Source organism: Lepisosteus oculatus, unplaced genomic scaffold (assembly GCF_040954835.1).
Source record: "Lepisosteus oculatus isolate fLepOcu1 unplaced genomic scaffold, fLepOcu1.hap2 HAP2_SCAFFOLD_99, whole genome shotgun sequence".
NCBI lineage: Eukaryota > Metazoa > Chordata > Actinopteri > Semionotiformes > Lepisosteidae > Lepisosteus > Lepisosteus oculatus.
The window spans coordinates 372,235-397,115 of NW_027168435.1; the positions used below are offsets into that span (position 1 = coordinate 372,235).

The 24,881-nt window shown below is 49.7% G+C and overlaps 9 non-coding genes and 1 pseudogene across 9 annotated transcripts; 4 read left to right on the forward strand and 6 right to left on the reverse strand.

Annotated features, from left to right (window-relative positions):
- Positions 1-4,202: 4,202 nt before the first annotated feature.
- LOC138237555 (U4 spliceosomal RNA) lies at positions 4,203-4,343 on the reverse strand. Its single transcript, XR_011189006.1, has one exon. It is a non-coding gene; the product is annotated as a U4 spliceosomal RNA (small nuclear RNA).
- Positions 4,344-5,635: 1,292 nt separating this feature from the next.
- Positions 5,636-5,754, forward strand: LOC138237556 (5S ribosomal RNA). Its single transcript, XR_011189007.1, has one exon. It is a non-coding gene; the product is annotated as a 5S ribosomal RNA (ribosomal RNA).
- Positions 5,755-6,390: 636 nt separating this feature from the next.
- On the reverse strand, positions 6,391-6,560 carry LOC138237542 (U1 spliceosomal RNA). Its single transcript, XR_011188993.1, has one exon. It is a non-coding gene; the product is annotated as a U1 spliceosomal RNA (small nuclear RNA).
- Positions 6,561-14,590: 8,030 nt separating this feature from the next.
- LOC138237541 (U1 spliceosomal RNA) lies at positions 14,591-14,754 on the reverse strand. The gene has a single exon (XR_011188992.1). It is a non-coding gene; the product is annotated as a U1 spliceosomal RNA (small nuclear RNA).
- A 1,806-nt stretch (positions 14,755-16,560) lies between these two features.
- On the forward strand, positions 16,561-16,679 carry LOC138237537 (5S ribosomal RNA; annotated as a pseudogene).
- A 639-nt stretch (positions 16,680-17,318) lies between these two features.
- Positions 17,319-17,488, reverse strand: LOC138237543 (U1 spliceosomal RNA). The gene has a single exon (XR_011188994.1). It is a non-coding gene; the product is annotated as a U1 spliceosomal RNA (small nuclear RNA).
- Positions 17,489-22,746: 5,258 nt separating this feature from the next.
- On the forward strand, positions 22,747-22,863 carry LOC138237522 (U5 spliceosomal RNA). Its single transcript, XR_011188975.1, has one exon. It is a non-coding gene; the product is annotated as a U5 spliceosomal RNA (small nuclear RNA).
- A 230-nt stretch (positions 22,864-23,093) lies between these two features.
- On the forward strand, positions 23,094-23,235 carry LOC138237565 (U4 spliceosomal RNA). Its single transcript, XR_011189016.1, has one exon. It is a non-coding gene; the product is annotated as a U4 spliceosomal RNA (small nuclear RNA).
- A 757-nt stretch (positions 23,236-23,992) lies between these two features.
- Positions 23,993-24,109, reverse strand: LOC138237573 (U5 spliceosomal RNA). The gene has a single exon (XR_011189023.1). It is a non-coding gene; the product is annotated as a U5 spliceosomal RNA (small nuclear RNA).
- A 391-nt stretch (positions 24,110-24,500) lies between these two features.
- Positions 24,501-24,617, reverse strand: LOC138237529 (U5 spliceosomal RNA). The gene has a single exon (XR_011188982.1). It is a non-coding gene; the product is annotated as a U5 spliceosomal RNA (small nuclear RNA).
- Positions 24,618-24,881: the final 264 nt, after the last annotated feature.

The window sequence follows — 24,881 nt, forward strand, 5'->3', positions numbered from 1 at the left end:
TTTTACTTTTTAAAATGAACTCAAATTGAGTATAATGTAATAATTTAAGTAGAATAGATTCTAATAATATAATGATCCAGTGTTTTGCACTACTTCACTGCTTCACTGCTCTATGCCATCTGGAAATAAATCCTCAGACTGCTTACTGCCCTGGGCATGTACCAATAAATTAAAGGAGCACATCTGTTTATCACTGCGTTGAAGCAGGAGACACACAGTCTCTGCAAACACATCCTAGATACAGTGTTCCAGCACCTTTGACCTCATCCAGAACGTATCATTTCTTGAAAGGGATTGCTGTCCGAATGCACATCTGAATCCCAAACAGAATCTCTAGTAAAATACGATCATTTGTGAAACAGGCAAATGACTGTCTCAGGGGCCCATTCCTCATTGTCAGACACATGTATGGAATGCTTTCACCGTGCATTGAGCAATAGGGATTAAAAACACCACAGGTAAGGTTAGATGTCATGTTCTATGATCATTTCTTTCAGCATTAGGGACTAAATATACTAAACGTATGATGCTAAAATGTTATTTTCACATATATTAATGTAATAAATGATTGCTTATGCTTTATAAACAAATCTAATTAAAATAAAAGCTTAAGTTTTGTATTTATCTTGTACCATAGAACATGATTTGCTTTGTATTTCAAGCCCACAAAGTGTCCAAATGTTCTATGATCATTTCTTTCAGCATTAGGGACTAAATATACCAAACGTATGATGCTAAAATCCTGAAAAAAGGATGTGCTCCATCTCGTCAGTAGATTGGATTCCAAAACTGATTTGGGTCAATATACATTACCTTTGAAATTAAAGTACAGTCTACTGTAGGGAACCATCAACTTAGAAAGCATTGGCCTTCCCTGGGGGTCAGGTAGGTGCAAAAGATAAACCTTTATCCTATCTTTATCTTAAGATAAGTGGCCAAGCAGTATTTTTCCAAGTTTCACCAAGCACATCATGTTGCCATAGTAGACAAAGTTCTATAAAATGTTAAATAACTTTTAAAAAAAGTATCTTGGTCTTACAGTACTGTACAAGGTGAATTAAACTGTCCCTGGTAATAAAAAGTAATTAGAAGCATCTCAGAAACTTTATCTCTAGAAACATTAGCTGTTTTATATCATGTAATTTAGTGTGATGTTGTCAGAATTCAAGGACATTATCACACACAGAAATTGGTTCAGTTAAATCTAAAAAGCACAGCTAAACATGGGTTTAAATGTAACAGAAGTCTTACCTCTTGTCAAAAGATTTAATTCAAGAAGCGATGTAATAAATGATTGCTTATGCTTTATAAAGAAGCTTAAGTTTTGTATTTATCTTGTACCATAGAACATGATTTTCTTTGTATTTGAAGCCCACAAAGTGTCCAAATGATGCACTACATGATATAAGGAAGATTATCACATGCATATCGGTATTATCTTTCTTATGAAAATGCATTCCTTTCATTACCTTTTACTTTTTAAAATGAACTCAAATTGTGTATAATGTAATAATTTAAGTAGAATAGATTCAGGTAGGAAATATAGAGTCATGATGTTTATGGCTGACATCATTTCACATGGGTGAATTTTAAGCTAAGAAATAAAAACATTTACAATGAAGATACCATTGCTTAATTTTAAATGCCTTTAAAAAATAAATACCTCCTGAGAATAATTTGCCACTCCCAGATCCTTGGTAAGGTACTGTTTGAATCCAATCAGGAGAGGAGCATCCAGGGAGTGCTTTCTATAGAGTCCAGCTTGGGCCACTCTCTTCCGGCCTGCTGATACTTTTTAACTACTCAGGGCCTGTAAGGATATAAAACACCGGTTTAAACATTTTATACCTATAAGACAAATTAGAATTTTAGTAAAAAATAGATACATCTGAAAAATAAAAAAGTCTTACTGCTGATAGAGTTCTTCAGAGCTCACATCTTCCCCTTCCTTATGCGCTTCTGTTTCAGTTTCTAGAGCAGCCTCTGGCATCTCTTCCTCCTGGACAGCGGCCTCTTGCTCAGGGCTGCTGGAATGCAGGTAGATTCTTTTCAACATGCTTTTACATAATATGTTGTAACAATGATTTCAAAAAGAAACTACAGAAGCCTTACAGATTAAAAATATCTCACCTTGCCAATGTGTCTTCAGGCTTCCCATGTACAAAAAGGCCCAAGGACTCTAGCAGTCTTACAACCACTATCCTGTTTGCCTCACCAGACACGATCTCTATTCTGTGGTAATCCACGATGACCCCGTTCTTCAGGTGATTCATCATGTCCTCCCTCGCCTGTTGAGAGGCCATCCTGATCTTTTCTGCCGTGGCGTGCTTCATACACGCCCTCTTCAAGTGAGCAGGAAGCTGATCAAGAGTATTCAGGCACATCTTGCACACCAGGGGAATCCACGCGGGTTTCCTTTGAAAATAAATAATACCATCTGTGTATAGAAACAAGCTAAGACTGATTTCTTAAATTATCCTTAATTTTCTCTCTCATAGTTTGAGCATAATGAACACTTACTTGGTCTCAGTCACAGACTTTCCAATAGAAGCCATTGTGGAGTTTAGCAACTGCAGGTCCTAGAAGTGGGGAAGGAATTTTAAAAGAGAAATTGAATTACAATACAGAAGGAATGGCTGAGGGTTCACTGAAATATATAAATATACAAATTCCAAAGACTGAGTCCATATAGAAACAACTACCTTTCATTTTCAGTATAAGAAAAAAAAACATTATCTTCCAAAGCATCATAAAATTGTCCCTTCTTCCAGACTCTACTTATCTCTTGTAGTAGTATAGCAGACCTTTCCAGGTGAGCAGATCACAGAGTCCGAAATGAGCTTCCTCCATCAAGCAAAGTACCTGAACATGACTCTGTCTTCATAAAAGCGCCCCTGTAATAAAGAAATTAAATCCGAAATCAAGAGGGCAGTTGCCTACTGAAATACAAGAAGTCATCAATTTTAACCTAGCAACACATTAAAGGCTGCATCTATACAAGTACGATTCTAGAAATGCTCACCAGATTACGTTTTAAGAAGGAACTGCGCCTCAGGTTCCGCCGAGATCTTACCTCGGATGGCAGGATTCAGAGTCCGGAGTGCGGACTGATGGCGCACGGAGGGTCCATATACTGAGGATCCCTCAGTGATCTTCCGCGTATTCAAACCGCCAGCGTGTGACTCCCCTGTCCCCGTGACCTCATTGCTCTGCTCTCTCCTCTGTGCAGCTGAGCACGACTCACGGTAAAATGGAAAAAATATGCCCTCGACGTGAGATTTATTCTGGAGCGAGCCAGTGTTGCGCATAGCTGCCTTCAAAGCAGTTAACCCAGGTTCGATTCCCGGCCAACGCAGTTGCGAATGTTTTCAAATGCTGTCATGAGCCTTGGATTGTGACTAGCAAAGCGAAGCCTTTTGAAAGAGCTAAAGCACTGCAAAACGGAATTGAAGGAGAATCTTACAGGGGATTCTGAGCAGTGTCTGCATACATGCAGTCAGATAAAGGTGCTGAAAGCTTGAGCTACTCTCAATGTCATGCTGCCCTTCCCCGGAGTAAATCTGTTCCATTGAAAGAATGCTTCTGGCAGGTTCAAAAAGGGACCCTTGTTAATTGGAGAAATCAATGATTTCGAATGAATTCTGTATGCGTTAAAAGACAGCTATACACAGAAAACATGCAGGACACTGCTCATGATGTTTCCCGAGCCGAAACACAGTGCGTTTTTCCAAGCCATTTGACAAAGCCCACCCACTGAAAACTGCAGCAGATCGTGTAAAGACGTTCAACTTTGTAACTACTGCACGCACAGGAAGCAGAATAAATTCCTCTTTTCAAACTGTCAAAGGTTTGCTTTGCGAACGCTGCAGGACATCGCACAATCTCTTTTGAATGGGGACAAACGATTTCTTATGGGGCGCAGTAAGTACAGACGTTTAAAATGCTCCACTCATGCCGACGATGCAGCATGAAGAAGCGCAACCTAACGTTTGACAGACAAAAGCCAGGCGCCGCTATGAGCAATATGAAATCATACTGACAGCACACGGCGTTTCGCGCTGACACAAAAGTAATCTCGACAGACGCTGTTCTCTGCATAAAGCTGAAAGAGCTAAAGAGCGTTTCTGTTGACACGTAACAAGCTCGTTTCTTTCTACCATGATATCACCGTGACCAAATCTGTCTTTAAACACCTTGCTCAGTCTCTGACGAGACTGTCAAAAATTGCTTTCGCCGATTGTATTGCAAACCGGTGGAAGCGAGTATTGGGAAAAGTTTTCAACTAGCAATAATCGCGCCTCGGCTAAACCTTACAGGCTACGATACTGCCACTGCGCAAAGCTGACGGTTGCCGGGCAACCGCGGGGATCCTATGGAAATCGTTATCGATCGTCTCATGGCATGTCGTTGCTATAACGCTTCATATTTGTCGTCTTCTTCTTCTTCTAGCTTGAGGTTTTGAAGAATTTCATGACAGACAAGGGCTCCGTTGGGAACAAAGGGCGTTGTGAGAAAACCGTTGCTTATTTTCAGCAGCAGAAATACAACCCTTTAAATACAAGATGACAGAACAATGACGAAGGGCATGCCGGGAGGAACTCATGCACTACAGAGGAAAGGGGGCGGGCACGTACAGTTCACATTCAAGCCACAAGTACTCCTCTTGGATGTTGCACAAACAAATCCTAACGTCTTGAAAGCATTGCAGCATGTTTGTGTCCCACTTCCCGTGGCTGCGGGACGACTGACACGAACGGACAAACACAATCTGTGGCGTTTAGCGTGACATAGTCTTGCAGGCATCGTGCTGTCTCACTGCAATATTATACCGCTGGAGGAAACAGTCCATCTGGCCATGAAACTCATTTGAACGTCTAGCTACAGCAACTAACAATATCATGATTTATTCAGGATGTGTGGAATCAGCACGTCCCGGAGACAGCTTCCGAAATCGTGAGCATTCTCTGGTGGTAGGGGCGTTCAAGATGGCGCTCAGGTGGGAGGTAAAGTTTAGTGGTTGGGGAGTTTTTTTGAGTTTTTCATGACCTGAATGTTAATTTTTGCTTTTTTTGACTACAGAAAAATAAGGACTTAACACTAGTTGTTTAAACTTCAGTTATAATTGAAAGAAAAAAAAACGATTTTTTTTTAGGTTTAAAAAGTCCGATATGAGTAACACTGGGAAAAGAAAAGAGAGTGCTGGGTCTTCGAAGGAGAACTCTAAGATACCTCAATCGTATATGTATAGCACTACAAAAAAATCGATGGCAACTAAAGGGAAAAGTGAAGAAGCTGCAGGGGCAGCAACAGGGCGGAGGCGCCGCGCGCCCGGCCGATATGTTGGACCGGTGCGCTTTACGTGCTGAAATAAACACGAGACAGCCCCGAAATGTTTCCAGAGTGCTGTGCACTGAAGACTTGCCTGGTGCTCCTCCGTGCAGATTGTTTGTCCTCCTCCAGTGCGGGACGAGCCAACACAAGGGAGCGCATTCGCCAACATCCAGGCACGCAATGCGATTTGGAAAGCAGCTCCTTTCCAAAGAGTTGCACACGAACGATCCTTCAGTCCCGCTCGGGGGGCACGGAACCCCCGCCACACACAGCTTCAAGTAGCGAGTCAGGCGCCGGGGCTTTTGCTTACGGCCACACCACCCTGAACACGCCCGATCTCGTCTGATCTCGGAAGCTAAGCAGTGTCGGTCTTGGTTAGTACTTGGATGGGAGACTGCCTGGGAATACCAGGTGCTGTAAGCTTTTGCTCTCCCGGCCAGCAGGGGTCGCTGTTGGTGCCGTAGGCTTTGGGAGGAAAACCTGCAGGATGGAAAGGTGATCTATAGCCTCATCTCTAGAGATGTTTTGTTGCTGTGGCATGTGTGTGACCCATATTCAAAAAAAAAAACCCGTCTGTAAAACGAATATCGAAGCTGCCTCTAAATCTGCAAATGAAGATGAGTCGATAAACCACTCGTTTTTCGTATAACTAGACATATATTCATTTGTTACCGATTTCATTCATTGAGCACGGATACAATAGAGGTACAGCCATTCACTGTTTGACATGTCTGCACGGGTACAGAACCGAGCAATCAGAAAACGGGTGAAACTGTCTTTAGACTCAGCATACAGTACCGAGGCCCCCCATGACCAAATAAAGGCTAACCTCGATAATCAGCCTAAAGAACGCAGACTACAGCAAAACGACTGACTTTGAAAAGGGAATGAACGTCCGGAAGGAGTAGTGGAACTAGCTTGAGATGCTTCTCCGGACCCCTAACTAAAAGCCAGCGAGAACCAGCAGCGGCGTCCACTCCTGTCGAACCGGGATCCTTCCGCAGCCACGCAGCTCGTGGTGTCCTAACCCTCCCGTATCTGATTTTGGACCAAGCACATCAGGGGAGAGCGCGAACGCAGTCCCCCACTACCAGAAATTATGCAGTCGAGATTCCCACATTTGGGGAATTCGCAGGGGTCAGCACAGCCGGAGTGCAATGGCCGAGCCTCGCCCTGGGTGAACCGATTTCGATTTTTAAGAACTTTATTTTCTTTTCACAAAAAAATACAGGAAATCACAAATCAGAAAGCTTTACATTAATATACATACTTAAAACAGTATATATGATCACATCTCATTACATTTTGACACGGTAACAGTTACATAGCAACAATTTTCTTTTTTTCTGGTGCAAATCACATTCTTTATTTAAACATGATAATGTTTTTCACAGTTTCTTGAGATACTCTCCAATGCCCTCTATTTCCCACAGATTTTCTGCTTCCTCCCTCCCTTCTCTCCACAGATCTCTGAGGTAATAGTTCTCTCGGGTGATGAACAGGGCCAGGCTACCTGCTGCCTTGACTGGGACCTCGATGCCTTTGAACAGCCCCATGTTCCTCACTCTCCACAGGGCGTCTTTCCCACTGTTCACCACGGCCCAGATCCTGTCAAACACGTCAGGGGGAAGTTTGACAGGAGAGATGCCGTATATGATGAAAGCAGCGGTCAGGGTAAATTGGGGCGAGAGAGCCTGCAACCAATCTTCAAACTGTGCCCAGAAGGCCTTAGCAAAAAAGCAGGACCACAGGAGATGGGTCACAGTCTCCTCCTCGCCGCAGCCCACCCTAACGCAGCGAGGGCTGGGGGTGAGGCCCCTACGGTACAAGAAAGTTCGTACCGGTAAGCACTGGTGGACGACACTCCAGGCTAAATCTCTGTGAATGTTGCACAGAAATTTAGAGGATGTGTGTTTCCACACCTTCCTTGTTTGGGCTGATGTTAAAATGCCCACAGGGGTCTGCCTATTGTTCTGGGGTGCTACGAAATCTTCCAGTTTTTGGACGCTGACATCTCGGAGGGGAATATGGCCAATTGGGTGAGATCTTAGAAAACTTTTAACTGTCCCATAAATTGCAGGGCATGTGTCAGAGAGTGGGACGTCCAGCTTGGGTCTGACACCCCACACTCTGAACACCTCCCTACCTACCCAGAGCCTGGAAAAATAAGTCCAGGTACGCGCTGCAGGTGCTGTTGCAAAGCCTCTCAGCACAGAGGCCAGGAAAATGCACAGCAGCTTCGTAGCAATATCTGGGACAGACTTCCCCCCTGAGGGTAGCGGCCTGTACATTATTTCCCTTCTGAGTCTTTCCTGCTTCCCACCCCATAGAAATTGAAACATCAATCTCCTCAGCACCGCCGCAACACGGTGTGGGATTGGGAAGGTAGAAGCCAGAAAATTCAAGACAGGCAAGAGCTCGGCTTTGATGACCAGCACCTTCCCTGTCATGGTGAGGTCTCGGTCCTTCCATTGCATCAGTTTTTTGTTTAAGATTGGCAATTTGTTCTGCCAATTTACTGTTCCCATCTCTTCTCCAAAATACACCCCCAGGACCTTAATTCTCTTCTCTTGCAGCCTGAGATCATGTCCTTCTTTTGGCTCCCTCCAGTTCTGATAAAAAATCTCACTCTTAGATGTGTTAATTTTTGCGGAGGAAGCCAAAGAGAACCGATCACAGCACTGCAGAGCTCTGCTAATTGAGGCATTGTCAGAGAGGAGCAGGGTGACGTCATCCATGTATAGAGATGTCTTTACCTCTCCTCCCCCACTTCCAGGCACTGGTATCCCATTAATGGCCTGATCCTGGCGCAAGGCACAGGCTAAGGGCTCCATAGCCAAAACGAATAACAAGGGGGATAATGGGCAGCCCTGCCTCACCCCTGAACAGACTTCAAAGGTGCGTGATCTATTGCCATTAACCATGACTCTGCTGTTGCTACCTATGTACAGCAGGTTAATCCACTTTCTCATGATGGGGCCAAACTTCATGTGCTCAAGTACCGATGTTAAGTACTGCCGGTTTAGGCGGTCAAAGGCCTTTTCTAGGTCTACACCTAAAATGCACAGAGGGAGGGAGCGATCCTCAGAGTACAGACAGACATCCCTCAACAAGGCCAGGTTGTCGCTCATCAGGCGTCCTGCTATCCCACAAGTCTGTTCTTTCCCTACCAGTGAGGCCACTACATTTTGTAGGCGCAGGAAAAGGGCTTTGGACAGGATCTTAGTGTCCACGCCTAACAGGCTGAGGGGTCTCCAGTTCTTTATGTCATTTTTTGCTCCTTTCTTAAACAAGAGAGAGATAGTGCCTTCTCTTAAGGAGTCAGGCAGCAATTCTGTCTTGTAGCTTTCCTCGAATAGGAGCAGTAGCGGATCCTGAAGCAGATCCCAAAAGGTGCAATAAAATTCTTTAGGGAGCCCGTCAGCACCCGGAGTTTTCCCCTTCTGTAAGCTCTCCATAGCCTGTCTCAGCTCTTCTACTGTCAAATCCCTCTCAAGTACTTCCCTATCTTCTTCACTCAAAATGTTTTCTAGCTTTGAGGTAAAAAAATGAATATCTTCATCCTTTACCTCTGTAGAGCTGTACAGTCTTGAGTAGAAGGCCTCGGTGCAGGAGAGGATAGCACTCGGCTCTGTTCTCTCTCGTCCCTCCTCATCAACTACACTTTCCATGACAGTCTTGGAGCCTACCACTTTCCTGAAAAAGAAGCGAGTACACTTCTCATTTTCTTCCAAGAACTGCACTCTGCTTCTTAACAGCACTCCTCGACTACTTTCTTCGGCTATGCTCCGGATGTCCTTTTTTAAAAGGGCGATATCCTCGAGCACATCGAAGCCACTGTGCAGCATCGTGTAGAGACGCTGCAGCTGCCTCTGTTTCCTGGCTAGCACTCCTCTCCGTCTGGCAGCAGCCTTCCTTCCCTCAGCCATGAAAAAGGCCTTTGTCCTCACCTTCACCTCCTCCCACCACTCTCCTACTGACCCGTACAGACACTGCAAGGACAGCCACTGTGATAGTTTCTCCTTGTAGCGGGATACTACCCCCTCGTTCTCTAGCAGCTTTGTGTTGAGTTTCCAGAGGCCTGGGCCAAAGACAGTCCCGCCCTGGAGTTCCACTCTACACCCTAAAGCCTGATGATCTGAGAAGAAGACAGGCTGAAGAGTGACCCCAACAACTTTCACTCTCTCTGAGACAAAGCAATAGTCAATTCTGGAGCTGCTATTCCTCCCTGACCATGTATATCCTGCTGTTGTGGGATATATACATCTATATGTGTCTGAGAGTTTAAAGTCTTGAACTAAGTTTTGCAGGGCCAGTGAGCTGGAATCCAATTTTATCGGCGAGCTAGACTGCCTGTCTGTGTGCTCTAAGATACAATTAAAATCCCCTCCCACTATCACGTCTGTGCTGCATAACAATAGGGGGGAGAGTGCCTTGAGTAGCTCCACCCTTCCTCCTACGTCAGTAGGGCAATACACATTGATTAGCCGCAGGTTAACGGTCCCCCATTCCACATCCACACACAGCAACCTGCCATCTATGACCCTCTGAATACTTTTCAATTTGAATGCCCATCCTTTGAAAAGAATGGCCACGCCAGAGGCTCTGTTGTTATTGTCCCCTGACCAAACAGAAGGCCCTTTATCCCACCTATCTTCAAAACTTTTATACCTCTCTTGATAGGCTAAAGCACACTCCTGCAACATCAACACATCTCCCTCTCTCTGCTGGAGGTAATCAAAGACAGACTGGCATTTAACTCTGTCATTGATACCTCTTGTGTTAAGAGAAATTATGTTAAGAGCCATATTACATAAGAAAGTGGAACCAGTCTTTACAAAACACATTTCTCTTCGGTCTCACCTGTTACCTTTTTCTTTTTCTTTTTCTTCTTACCAATTTCCTGCCAGCCATCCTCTGAATGAGCCTTCATCAGGGTGGCAGCAGTAAAAGCGTTCACAGAGTCCATTTCAAGGAAGGGGGTAGAGGGAGGGGTGGAGAGGTTCCAGCTGTCCCCATCGCCATGCTCTCCTTCCTCCTCGCTCGGGGAGAAAACAGAGTCATTTTTTCTTTTCCTCAAGTCCAGCTCCTGGGAGCACTGAGGGGAAAGGGGTGCAGCCGATGCACCAGTCTCCTCTTCCCCCTCACCCACCAGCTGCTGCAGATCCTCCGTGATGGACTGGATGGAGGAGAGGAGGGCATCTGTAGCACTTGCAGAGTCTGAGAAAAGCAGCTCCGCTGAATCCTGGGTATCCTCGCTGGACCCGCTCCACCGGGGGGCCCCACACTGGCCCTCGTTCTGAGGAGCAGGAGTGGGGGAGGGGTCCTCGCTGTTCTCGGGGGTTTTCAAACCCTCGTGCTTGTCTGGTGCAGTCTGCGGTTGTGGGGGCGTAGTGGATTTCTCTTCCACCAGCCCCGGAGCCACAGCAGGACTGATCCTGGCTGGAGGCTGAGAGTCTTTGTCCAACAAGGGTTCTTTGTTTGACTTGTTGTTTGCTTTGGATTTTCGGGCCGGTTTGGCTGAAACAAGCACTGCCTCATCCTTTCTCATTTTGAGTTTATTGGCGTAGGCGTGAGGGCAGTTCTTAAAAACGTGTCCTTCCGAGCCACATAAATTGCACTTTGGCAGCATTGAACAGTCAGAGGCTAAATGTCCCTGTTTGCCACAGGTCTTGCAGCATTTCACAGTGCAGGACGATGCCAGGTGTCCCACAGCACCACAGCGCCGACACACCTTTGGTTGTCCCACATAAAACACATAGCCATTGCAGGCGCCCAGCCGGATTGTAGAGGGCAGGTGCCTTAAGCCTCCATTTACGCTGTCCGGTAGCAAGCGAACCTCGAATTTCCTTGCTCCTGTTTTTATACCATCAACATCTCTAACCTCAGTTCCATGGTGGACGGTGCAGTACTGGTTAAGCCAGGTGTGAATGTCCTCCGTCTTTGCCAGTTCCGAGAACATAACAACATGCACCGTTTTCCTCTCTCTCTGTGTCAGAGGCTGCAAGTTGATCTTCTCAAGTGCAGGAACTTTGCCTCTTTTTGCCTCAAACACATCCACGCATTGTTCAAACAGAGGATAGGTAGCAAATACAACCTCAAATGCTTTCTGACCTGGGAGAGCGAAGATGAAATCCAAGTGCCGAGGTTCAAAGCCAAGTTCCTTCTGTAACACTTTTCTGCTGAACTGCATACGATCCATGAAGAGGTCATCCAAGAGCTCAAAACGTACAGCATTCTTACGGGATCCAAAGGTTGCCATTTCAAAAACCGCAAATCGAACACTGCTTCCAACAAAAGAAAAACAATCCAACTACTCCACCTACAGGCTGATCAAGGTATCTCCCCTGCCAGGTAAGTAGCCCTGGGTGAACCTCCTTCTTGATCAAGGTATCTCCCCTGCCAGGTAAGTATGAGTTAAACAGGCCCCTGCAAGCGGCCCGCACCCACAGCACAAATCGCGCAGCCTAGGCCACCTCCTCGCCCCGCACGCCACCGCCTCCTGCTGGGCCCACTCTTTCACACACTCACACGCCACACTAACACTCAAAAGTGTGGGCAAAACGAGAAAACGAGCGCGCCGTTTCCTACACATCTGCAGTCGCCGTTGCGCATTCGCAGCATGTCCCGGGATGCAATTCGGCCTCATTTGCATAACTCCAGACCGGCAGATCGCCACGCAAGCTCGCGACGTGCGCCTGCCACACACCGAACAAACCTTTTCAGCAATTTCCAAAAAACAGGCCTGCTCGCCTGCCCACAAGGCTCCGTCTCTTACCTGCTCTCCAGAGCCTGCTGCCTTCTGTGCTTTTCTCTCGGCACCGCTGCAGTGCACACAACTCCTGCAGCGGGAGGGGGGGAGAAAGTTCCCGCGCTCCGCCGCAGGGAAGGCTCGCTCCGTGCGCTCACGTCCTTTCGATGCCAGTCCAACAAGTGCTCCGCATTAGCTGCGTCGGGGCTCCGGCGTGTCGCACCTCACCTCACCTCGCACTGCCCCCCCCTTGAATGTCTGCCGCTGGGCATGCCCCGCTCTCCTCCGCCTTATCTTATCGCGTGTGAGCACCGACAATGGCCACAATGCCGGGGAATGGCACCTGTAAAGTGTTAATTGGGGCACAGGAACAGCCCATCTCGTCTCGGGGGGGCCGGCTTCAGAGACAATACAGCAAACACAGCGGGGCGGGGGAAGAAGACGACACCACACATGCGGGTACATTCAGCTCCGGCGGGAACGAGACATTTGTCGGTCTTTTCAAGTGCCGAGAGCCGAGCAATCCTTCACTTGTATCGTTTCTCCCCGGTGACTAGATCTGGCCCTGCGACTCTCGACTGGGCTCACCCCCGGGGCAGCCCAGCAGGTGTGAGCCTCGCCGGCACCCGGATGGGAGATTCCACCCCGGAAAAGCTCCGGTTGCTGCTGCTCCTGCAAGAGGTGTGACTGGGACCAGTAGGGAGCGCTCACCCTGCGGGCTGTGTGGCTCTCTTACGCCCCAGCCTCCTGATGGCGACACTCTGCTGCACAAACAGGCGCCGTCCTTCGGGGGAGGCGTCAAACCGAGGTCCTGACCCTCCTTGGCCATTAGGAAACCCCAGGGCGTCTCTCAAAAAGAGACGCCGGGGGTGTCCCTCTGGTGTTAGTGCTCCCCTTTACCCATCAGTCGGGGTCTCCTCCTAATCCCCGTCTCACCTGTAACAATCAATGACGAGGCCCCCCTGTCCGTGAGATTTAGTACTCGCGCAAGAGACCGGGGGCAGAGCGCGAACGCGGTCACCCGCCCCCCACAAAGTGCGCGCTCCGGGTTCCCTCTCGGGGCCCTGCAACACAGCGGAAGGGCAGCGAGAAGGAGCCTCTTGCTCTGACGCCGCAAGGCCACAAGAGGGCGGAGGCGCCGCGCGCCCGGCCGACGTGTTGGACCGGTGCGCTTTACGTGCTGAAATAAACACGCGAAAGCCCCGAAATGTTTCCAGAGTGCTGTGCACTGGAGGTTTTTGTCTGGTGAAGACTTGCCTGGTGCTCCTCCGTGCAGATTGTTTGTCCTCCTCCAGTGCGGGACGAGCCAACACAAGGGAGCGCATTCGCCAACATCCAGGCATGCAATGCGATTTGGAAAGCAGCTCCTTTCCAAAGAGTTGCACACGAACGATCCTTCACCCCCAGGGCAGCCCAGCAGGTGTGAGCCTGGTCGGCACCCGGATGGGAGATTCCACCCCGGAAAAGCTCCGGTTGCTGCTGCTCCTGCAAGAGGTGTGACTGGGACCAGTAGGGAGCGCTCACCCTGCGGGCTGTGTGGCCCTCTTACGCCCCAGCCTCCTGATGGCGACACTCTGCTGCACAAACAGGCGCCGTCCTTCAGGGGAGGCGTCAAACCGAGGTCCCGACCCTCTTTGGCCATTAGGAAACCCCAGGGCGTCTCTCAAAAAGAGACGCTGGGGGTGTCCCTCTGGTGTTAGTGCTCCCCTTTACCCATCAGTCGGGGTCTCCTCCTAATCCCCGTCTCACCTGTAACAATCAATGACGAGGCCCCCCTGTCCGTGAGATTTAGTACTCGCGCAAGAGACCGGGGGCAGAGCGCGATTAGTACTTGGATGGGAGACTGCCTGGGAATACCAGGTGCTGTAAGCTTTTGCTCTCCCGGCCAGCAGGGGTCGCCGTTGGTGCCGTAGGCTTTGGGAGGAAAACCTGCAGGATGGAAAGGTGATCTATAGCCTCATCTCTAGAGATGTTTTGTTGCTGTGGCATGTGTGTGACCCATATTCAAAAAAAAAAACCCGTCTGTAAAACGAATATCGAAGCTGCCTCTAAATCTGCAAATGAAGATGAGTCGATAAACCACTCGTTTTTCGTATAACTAGACATATATTCATTTGTTACCGATTTCATTCATTGAGCACGGATACAATAGAGGTACAGCCATTCACTGTTTGACATGTCTGCACTGGTACAGAACCGAGCAATCAGAAAATGGGTGAAACTGTCTTTAGACTCAGCATACAGTACCGAGGCCCCCCATGACCAAATAAAGGCTAACCTCGATAATCAGCCTAAAGAACGCAGACTACAGCAAAACGACTGACTTTGAAAAGGGAATGAACGTCCGGAAGGAGTAGTGGAACTAGCTTGAGATGCTTCTCCGGACCCCTAACTAAAAGCCAGCGAGAACCAGCAGCGGCGTCCACTCCTGTCGAACCGGGATCCTTCCGCAGCCACGCAGCTCGTGGTGTCCTAACCCTCCCGTATCTGATTTTGGACCAAGCACATCAGGGGAGAGCGCGAACGCAGTCCCCCACTACCAGAAATTATGCAGTCGAGATTCCCACATTTGGGGAATTCGCAGGGGTCATCACAGCCGGAGTGCAATGGCCGAGCCTCGCTCTGGGTGAACCTCCTTCTTGATCAAGGTATCTCCCCTGCCAGGTAAGTATGAGTTAAACAGGCCCCTGCAAGCGGCCCGCACCCACAGCACAAATCGCGCAGCCTAGGCCACCTCCTCGCCCCGCACGCCACCGCCTCCTGCTGGGCCCACTCTTTCACACACTCACACGCCACACTAACACTCAAAAGTGTGGGCAAAACGAGAAAACGAGCGCGCCGTTTCCTACACATCTGCAGTCGCCGTTGCGCATTCGCAGCATGTCCCGGGATGCAATTCGCCTCATTTGCATAACTCCAGACCGGCAGATCACCACGCAAGCTCGCGACATGCGCCTGCCACACACCGAACAAACCTTTTCAGCAATTTCCAAAAAACGGGCCTGCTCGCCTGCCCACAAGGCTCCGTCTCTTACCTGCTCTCCAGAGCCTGCTGCCTTCTGTGCTTTTCTCTCGGCACCGCTGCAGCGCACACAACTCCTGCAGCGGGAGGGGGGGAGAAAGTTCCCGCGCTCCGCCGCAGGGAAGGCTCGCTCCGTGCGCTCACGTCCTTTCGATGCCAGTCCAACAAGTGCTCCGCATTAGCTGCGTCGGGGCTCCGGCGTGTCGCACCTCACCTCACCTCGCACTGCCCCCTCCTTGAATGTCTGCCGCTGGGCATGCCCCGCTCTCCTCCGCCTTATCTTATCGCATGTGAGCACCGACAATGGCCACAATGCCGGGGAATGGCACCTGTAAAGTGTTAATTGGGGCACAGGAACAGCCCGTCTCGTCTCGGGGGGGCCGGCTTCAGAGACAATACAGCAAACACAGCGGGGCGGGGGAAGAAGACGACACCACACATGCGGGTACATTCAGCTCCAGCGGGAACGAGACATTTGTCGGTCTTTTCAAGTGCCGAGAGCCGAGCAATCCTTCAATTGTATCGTTTCTCCCCGGTGACTAGATCTGGCCCTGCGACTCTCGACTGGGCTCACCCCCGGGGCAGCCCAGCAGGTGTGAGCCTGGCCGGCACCCGGATGGGAGATTCCCCCCTGGAAAAGCTCCGGTTGCTGCTGCTCCTGCAAGAGGTGTGACTGGGACCAGTAGGGAGCGCTCACCCTGCGGGCTGTGTGGCTCTCTTACGCCCCAGCCTCCTGATGGCGACACTCTGCTGCACAAACAGGCGCCGTCCTTCGGGGGAGGCGTCAAACCGAGGTCCTGACCCTCCTTGGCCATTAGGAAACCCCAGGGCGTCTCTCAAAAAGAGACGCCGGGGGTGTCCCACTGGTGTTAGTGCTCCCCTTTACCCATCAGTCAGGGTCTCCTCCTAATCCCCGTCTCACCTGTAACAATCAATGACGAGGCCCCCCTGTCCGTGAGATTTAGTACTCGCGCAAGAGACCAGGGGCAGAGCGCGAACGCGGTCCCCCGCCCCCCACAAAGTGCGCGCTCCGGGTTCCCTCTCGGGGCCCTGCAACACAGCGGAAGGGCAGCGAGAAGGAGCCTCTTGCTCTGACGCCGCAAGGCCACAAGAGGGCGGAGGCGCCGCGCGCCCGGCCGACGTGTTGGACCGGTGCGCTTTACGTGCTGAAATAAACACGCGACAGCCCTGAAATGTTTCCAGAGTGCTGTGCACTGGAGGTTTTTGTCTGGCGAAGACTTGCCTGGTGCTCCTCCGTGCAGATTGTTTGTCCTCCTCCAGTGCGGGACGAGCCAACACAAGGGAGCGCATTCGCCAACATCCAGGCACGCAATGCGATTTGGAAAGCAGCTCCTTTCCAAAGAGTTGCACACGAACGATCCTTCAGTCCCGCTCGGGGGGCACGGAGCCCCCGCCACACACAGCTTCAAGTAGCGAGTCAGGCGCCTGGGTTTTCGGTTACGGCCACACCACCCTGAACACGCCTGATCTTGTCTGATCTTGGAAGCTAAGCAGGGTCGGGCCTGGTTAGTACTTGGATGAGAGACCGCCTGGGAATACCAGGTGCTGTAAGCTTTTGCTCTCCCAGCCAGCAGGGGTCGCCGTTGGTTCCGTAGGCTTTGGGAGGAAAACCTGCAGGATGGAAAGGTGATCTATAGCCTCATCTCTAGAGATGTTTTGTTGCTGTGGCATGTGTGTGACCAGTATTAAAAAAAAAAACCCGTTTGTAAAACGAATATCGAAGCTGCCTCTAAATCTGCAAATGAAGACAAGTCGATAAACCACTTGTTTTTCGTATAACTAGACATATATTCATTTGTTACTGATTTCATTCATTGAGCACGGATACAATAGAGGTACAGCAATTCACTGTTTGACATGTCTGGTACAGAACCTACAGAACCGAGCAATCAGAAAACGGGTGAAACTGTCTTTAGACTCAGCATACAGTACCGAGGCCCCCCATGACCAAATAAAGGCTAACCTCGATAATCAGCCTAAAGAACGCAGACTACAGCAAAACGACTGACTTTGAAAAGGGAATGAACGTCCGGAAGGAGTAGTGGAACTAGCTTGAGATGCTTCTCCGGACCCCTAACTAAAAGCCACCGAGAACCAGCAGCGGCGTCGACTCCTTTCGAACCGGGATCCTTCCGCAGCCACGCAGCTCGTGGTGTCCTAACCCTCCCGTATCTGATTTTGGACCAAGCACATCAGGGGAGAGCGCGAACGCAGTCCCCCACTACCAGAAATTATGCAGTCGAGATTCCCACATTTGGGGAATTCGCAGGGGTCAGCACAGCCGGAGTGCAATGGCCGAGCCTCGCCCTGGGTGAACCGATTTCGATTTTTAAGAACTTTATTTTCTTTTCACAAAAAAATACAGGACATCACAAATCAGAAAGCTTTACATTAATATACATACTTAAAAAAGTATATATGATCACATCTCATTACATTTTGACACGGTAACAGTTACATAGCAACAATTTTCTTTTTTTCTGGTGCAAATCACATTCTTTACTTAAACTTGATAATGTTTTTCACAGTTTCTTGAGATATTGACCTATGCTCTCTATTTCCCACAGATTTTCTGCTTCCTCCCTCCCTTCTCTCCACAGATCTCTGAGGTAATAGATTTCTCTCAGGTGATGAACAAGGCCAGGCTACCTGCAGCCTTGACTGGAATCTTGATGCCTTTGAACAGCCCCATGTTCCTCACTCTCCACAGGGCATCTTTCCCACTGTTCACCACGGCCCAGATCCTGTCAAACACGTCAGGAGGAAATTTGACAGGAGAGATGCCGTATATGACGAAAGCAGCAGTCAGGGTAAATTGGGACGAGAGAGCCTGCAACCAATCTTCAAACTGTGCCCAGAAGGCCTTTGCAAAAAAGCAGGACCACAGGAGATGGGATACAGTCTCCTCCTCGCCGCAGCCCACCCTAACGCAGCGAGGGCTGGGGGTGAGGCCCCTACGGTACAAGAAAGTTCGTACCGGTAAACACTGGTGGACGACACTCCAGGCTAAATCTCTGTGAATGTTGCACAGAAACTTAGAGGATGTGTGTTTCCACACCTTCCTTGTTTGGGCTGATGTTAAAATGCCCACATGGGTCTGCCTATTGTTCTGGGGTGCAACGAAATCTTCCAGTTTTTGGACCCTGACATCTCGGAGGGGAATATGGCCAATTGGGTGAGATCTTAGAAAACTTTAAACTGTCCCATAAATTGCAGGGCATGTGTCAGATAGTTGGACGTCCAGCTTGGGTCTGACACCCCACACTCTGAACACCTCCCTACCTACCCAGAGCCTGGAAAAATAAGTCCAGGTACGCGCTGCAGGTGCTGTTGCAAAGCCTCTCAGCACAGAGGCCAGGAAAATGCACAGCAGCTTCGTAGCAATATCTGGGACAGACTTCCCCCCTGAGGGTAGCGGCTTGTACATTATTTCCCTTCTGAGTCTTTCCTGCTTCCCACCCCATAGAAATTGAAACATCAATCTCCTCATCACCGCCGCAACACGGTGTGGGATTGGGAAGGTAGAAGCCAGAAAATTCAAGACAGGCAAGAGCTCGGCTTTGATGACCAGCACCTTCCCTGTCATGGTGAGGTCTCGGTTCTTCCATTGCATCAGTTTTTTGTTTAAGATTGGCAATTTGTTCTGCCAATTAACTGTTCCCATCTCTTCTCCAAAATACACCCCCAGGACCTTAATTCTCTTCTCTTGCAGCCTGAGATCATGTCCTTCTTTTGGCTCCCTCCAGTTCTGATAAAAAATCTCACTCTTAGATTTGTTAATTTTTGCGGAGGAAGCCAAAGAGAAACGATCACAGCACTGCAGAGCTCTGCTAATTGAGGCATTGTCAGAGAGGAGCAGGGTGACGTCATCCATGTATAGAGATGTCTTTACCTCTCCTCCCCCACTTCCAGGCACTGGTATCCCATTAATGGCCTGATCCTGGCGCAAGGCACAGGCTAAGGGCTCCATAGCCAAAACGCATAACAAGGGGGATAATGGGCAGCCCTGCCTCACCCCTGAACAGACTTCAAAGGGGCGTGATCTATTGCCATTAACCATGACTCTGCTGTTGCTACCTGTGTACAGCAGGTTAATCCACTTTCTCATGATGGGGCCAAACTTCATGTGCTCAAGTCCCCATGTTAAGTACTGCCGGTTTAGGCGGTCAAAGGCCTTTTCTAGGTCTACACCTAAAATGCAAAGAGGGAGGGAGCGATCCTCAGAGTACAGACAGACATCCCTCAACAAGGCCAGGTTGTCGCTCATCAGGCGTCCTGCTATCCCACAAGTCTGTTCTTTCCCTACCAGTGAGGCCACTACATTTTGTAGGTGCAGGAAAAGGGCTTTGGACAGGATCTTAGTGTCCAAGCCTAACAGGCTGAGGGTCTCCAGTTCTTTATGTCATTTTTTGCTCCTTTCTTAAACAAGAGAGAGATAGTGCCTTCCCTTAAGGAGTCAGGCAGCAATTCTGTCTTATAGCTTTCCTCGAATAGGAGCAGTAGCGGATCCTGAAGCAGATCCCAAAAGGTGCAATAAAATTCTTTAGGGAGCCCGTCAGCACCTGGAGTTTTCCCCTTCTGTAAGCTCTCCATCGCCTGTCTCAGCTCTTCTACTGTCAAATCCCTCTCAAGTACTTCCCTATCTTCTTCACTCAAAACGTTTTCTAGCTTTGAGGTAAAAAAATGAATTTCTTCATCCTTTAGCTCTGTAGAGCTGTACAGTCTTGAGTAGAAGGCCTCGGTGCAGGAGAGGATAGCACTCGGCTCTGTTCTCTCTCGTCCCTCCTCATCAACTACACTTTCCATGACAGACTTGGAGCCTACCACTTTCCTGAAAAAGAAGCGAGTACACTTCTCATTTTCTTCCAAGAACTGCACTCTGCCTCTTAACAGCACTCCTCGACTACTTTCTTCGGCTATGCTCCGGATGTCCTTTTTTAAAAGGGTGATATCCTCGAGCACATCGAAGCCACTGTGCAGCATCGTGTAGAGACGCTGCAGCTGCCTCTGTTTCCTGGCTAGCACTCCTCTCCGTCTGGCAGCAGCCTTCCTTCCCTCAGCCATGAAAAATGCCTTTGTCCTCATCTTCACCTCCTCCCACCACTCTCCTACTGACCCGTACAGACACTGCAAGGACAGCCACTGTGATAGTTTCTCCTTGTAGCGGGATACTACCCCCTCGTTCTCTAGCAGCTTTGTGTTGAGTTTCCAGAGGCCTGGGCCAAAGACAGTCCCGCCCTGGAGTTCCACTCTACACCCTAAAGCCTGATGATCTGAGAAGAAGACAGGCTGAAGAGTGACCCCAACAACTTTCACTCTCTCTGAGACAAAGCAATAGTCAATTCTGGAGCTGCTATTCCTCCCTGACCATGTATATCCTGCTGTTGTGGGATATATACATCTATATGTGTCTGAGAGTTTAAAGTCTTGAACTAAGTTTTGCAGGGCCAGTGAGCTGGAATCCAATTTTATCGGAGAGCTAGACTGCCTGTCTGTGTGCTCTAAGATACAATTAAAATCCCCTCCCACTATCACGTCTGTGCTACTTAACAATAGGGGAGAGAGTGCCTTGAGTAGCTCCACCCTTCCTCCCACGTCAGTAGGACAATACACATTGATTAGCCGCAGGTTAACGGTCCCCCATTCCACATCCACACACAGCAACCTGCCATCTATGACCCTCTGAATACTTTTCAATTTGAAAGCCCATCCTTTGAAAAGAATGGCCACGCCAGAGGCTCTGTTGTTATTGTCCCCTGACCAAACAGAAGGCCCTTTATCCCACCTATCTTTAAAGCTTTTATACCTCTCTTGATAGGCTAAAGCACACTCCTGCAACATCAACACATCTCCCTCTCTCTGCTGGAGGTAATCAAAGACACACTGGCATTTAACTCTGTCATTGATACCTCTGGTGTTAAGAGAAATTATGTTTAGAGCCATTTTACATAAGAAAGTGGAACCAGTCTTTACAAAACACATTTCTCTTCGGTCTCACCTGTTACCTTCTCTTTCTTTTTCTTCTTACCAATTTCCTGCCAGCCATCCTCTGAATGAGCCTTCATCAGGGTGGCAGCAGTAAAAGCGTTCACGGAGTCCATTTCAAGGAAGGGGGTAGAAAGAGGGGTGGAGGGGTTCCAGCTGTCCCCATCGCCATGCTCTCCTTCCTCCTCGCTCGGGGAGAAAACAGAGTCATTTTTCCTTTTCCTCAAGTCCAGCTCCTGGGAGCACTGAGGGGAAAGGGGTGCAGCCGATGCACCAGTCTCCTCTTCCCCCTCACCCACCAGCTGTTGCAGATCCTCCGTGACGGACTGGATGGAGGAGAGGAGGGCATCTGTAGCACTTGCAGAGTCTGAGAAAAGCAGCTCCGCTGAATCCTGGGTATCGTCGCTGGACCCGCTCCACCGGGGGGCCCCACACTGGCCCTCGTTCTGAGGAGCAGGAGTGGGGGAGGGGTCCTCGCTGTTCTCGGGGGTTTTCAAACCCTCGTGCTTGTCTGGTGCAGTCTGCGGTTGTGGGAGCGTAGTGGATTTCTCTTCCACCGGCCCCGGAGCCACAGCAGGACTGATCCTGGCTGGAGGCTGAGACTCTTTGTCCAACAAGGGTTCTTTGTTTGACTTGTTGTTTGCTTTGGCTTTTCGGGCCGGTTTGGCTGAAACAAGCACTGCCTCATCCTTTCTCATTTTGAGTTTATTGGCGTAGGCGTGAGGGCAGTTCTTAAAAACGTGTCCTTCCGAGCCACATAAATTGCACTTTGGCAGCATTGAACAGTCAGAGGCTAAATGTCCCTGTTTGCCACAGGTCTTGCAGCATTTCACAGTGCAGGACGATGCCAGGTGTCCCACAGCACCACAGCGCCGACACACCTTTGGTTGTCCCACATAAAAAACATAGCCATTGCAGGCGCCCAGCTGGATTGTAGAGGGCAGGTGCCTTAAGCCTCCATTTACATTGTCCGGTAGTAAGCGAACCTCGAATTTGCTCCTGTTTTTATACCGTCAACATCTCTAACCTCAGTTCCATGGTGGACGGTGCAGTACTGGTTAAGCCAGATGTGAATGTCCTCCGTCTTTGCCAGTTCCGAGAACATAACAACATGCACCGTTTTCCTCTCTCTCTGTGTCAGAGGCTGCAAGTTGATCTTCTCAAGTGCAGGAACTTTCCCTCTTTTTGCCTCAAAGACATCCACGCATTGTTCAAACAGAGGATAGGTAGCAAATACAACCTCAAATGCTTTCTGACCTGGGAGAGCAAAGATGAAATCCAAGTGCCGAGGTTCAAAGCCAAGTTCCTTCTGTAACACTTTTCTGCTGAACTGCATACGATCCATGAAGAGGTCATCCAAAAGCTCAAAATGTACAGCATTCTTGCGGGATCCAAAGGTTGCCATCTCAAACTGCAAAACAAACACTGCTTCCACAAAACAAGAAAACAATCCAACTACTCCAACTACAGGCTGATCAAGGTATCTCCCCTGCCAGGTAAGCCGAGAGCCGCAGGCGATGAGCCCGGAGCTGAACGGGCCCCACTGGCTCGTTTGTAAGGCCAGGTGCATTGCCAACCACGACCGGCAGGGCAGAGGCCTTGAAGGCAGCCTGGGCTCCTGCAGCTGTCCAGCCACGCACTCTGGTTTCTCTTCATCTCGTACAAATCTTTTGCCTTTTACTAAAGATTTCCATGGAGAGGAGCATGAATGAGTTCCATACAATTTTTGTGCTTTCCTGCCTTCGGGTGGGGCGCAGCTGGGCTGATCAAAGAGAGAAAACAAAACCGCTCACAATCGCTCTTATTACGGCGACTGTGGCTGTCTGCTCTGCCAGTCCTCGGTCTCCGCCTGTCTGATTGGCGCTCTTTTCTTTGGGGGGCGGGAAGTGTCCGGCCGCAAATATGAAGCGTTACAGCAACGACATGCCATGAGACGATTGATAACGATTTCCATAGGATCCACGCGGTTGCCTGGCAACCGTCAGCTTTGCGCAGTGGCAGTATCTTAGCCTTTGAGGTTTAGCCGATGCGCGATTATTGCTAGTTGAAAACTTTTCCCAATACCCCGCTTCCGCCGGTTTGCAATACAATTAGCGAAAGCAATTCTTGACAGTCTCGTCAGAGACTGAGCAAGGTGTTTAAAGACAGATTTTGTCATGGTAACATCATGGTAGAAAGAAACAAGCTTGTTACGTCTCAACAGAAACACTCTTTAGCTCTTTCAGCGTTATGCAGAGAACAGCGTCTGTCGAGATCACTTTTGAGTCAGCGCGAAACGCTGTGTGCTGTCAGTTTGATTTCATATTGCTCGTAGCGGCGCCAGGCTTTTGTCTGTCAAACGTTAGGTTGCGCTTCTTCATGCTGCATCGTCGGCATGAGTGGAGCTTTTTAAACGTCTGTACTTACTGCGCCTCATAAGAAATCGTTTGTCCCCGTTCAAAACAGATTGTGCGATGTCCTGCAGCGTTCGCAAAGCAAACCTTTGACAGTTTGAAAGAGGAATTTATTCTGCTTCCTGTGCGTGCAGTAGTTACAAAGTTGAACGTCTTTACACGATCTGCCGCAGATCTTACAAACGAGCCAGTGGGGCCCGTTCAGCTCGGGGCTCATCGCCTGCGGCTCACGGCTTGCGAGCGTGCCCAATCCGTGCGATAACTCGGAAAACACCCGGCCACACTGTGCCGGAAACGACGCACTCTGGGAAGCCGCTATGCAAAGCGAGGTCCCAAGATCCCCTGCGGCCGGACACTTCCCGCCCCCCAAAGAAAAGAGCGCCAATCAGACGGCCGGAGACCGTGGACTCGCGGAGCAGACTGCCACAATCGCCATAACAAGACCGATTGCGGGCGTTTTTGTTTTCTCTCTTTGACCAGCCAGGCTGCGCCCCACCCGAAGGCAGGGAAGCACAAAAATTGCATGGAACTCATTCATGCTCCTCTCCACGGAAATCTTTAGTAAAAGGCGAAAGATTTGTACGAGATGAAGAGAAACCAGAGTGCGTGGCTGCACAGCTACAGGAGCCCAGGCCGCCTTCAAAGCCTCTGCGCTGCCGGTCGTGGTTGGCAATGCACCTGGCCTTACAAACTAGCCAGTGGGGCCCGTTCAGCTCCGGGCTCATCGCCTGCGGCTCACGGCTTGCGAGCGTGCCGAATCCGTGCGATAACTCGGAAAACACCCGGCCACACTGTGCCGGAAATGACGCACTCTGGGAAGCCGCTATGCAAAGCGAGGTCCCAAGATCCCCTGCGGCCGGACACTTCCCGCCCCCCAAAGAAAAGAGCGCCAATCAGACGGCCGGAGACCGTGGACTCGCGGAGCAGACTGCCACAATCGCCATAACAAGACCGATTGCGGGCGTTTTTGTTTTCTCTCTTTGACCAGCCAGGCTGCGCCCCACCCGAAGGCAGGGAAGCACAAAAATTGCATGGAACGCATTCATGCTCCTCTCCACGGAAATCTTTAATAAAAGGCGAAAGATTTGTACGAGATGAAAAGAAACCAGAGTGCGTGGCTGCACAGCTGCAGGAGCCCAGGCCGCCTTCAAAGCCTCTGCGCTGCCGGTCGTGGTTGGCAATGCACCTGGCCTTACAAACTAGCCAGTGGGGCCCGTTCAGCTCCGGGCTCATCGCCTGCGGCTCACGGCTTGCGAGCGTGACCAATCCGTGCGATAACTCGGAAAACACCCGGCCACACTGTGCCGGAAACGACGCACTCTGGGAAGCCGCTATGCAAAGCGAGGTCCCAAGATCCCCTGCGGCCGGACACTTCCCA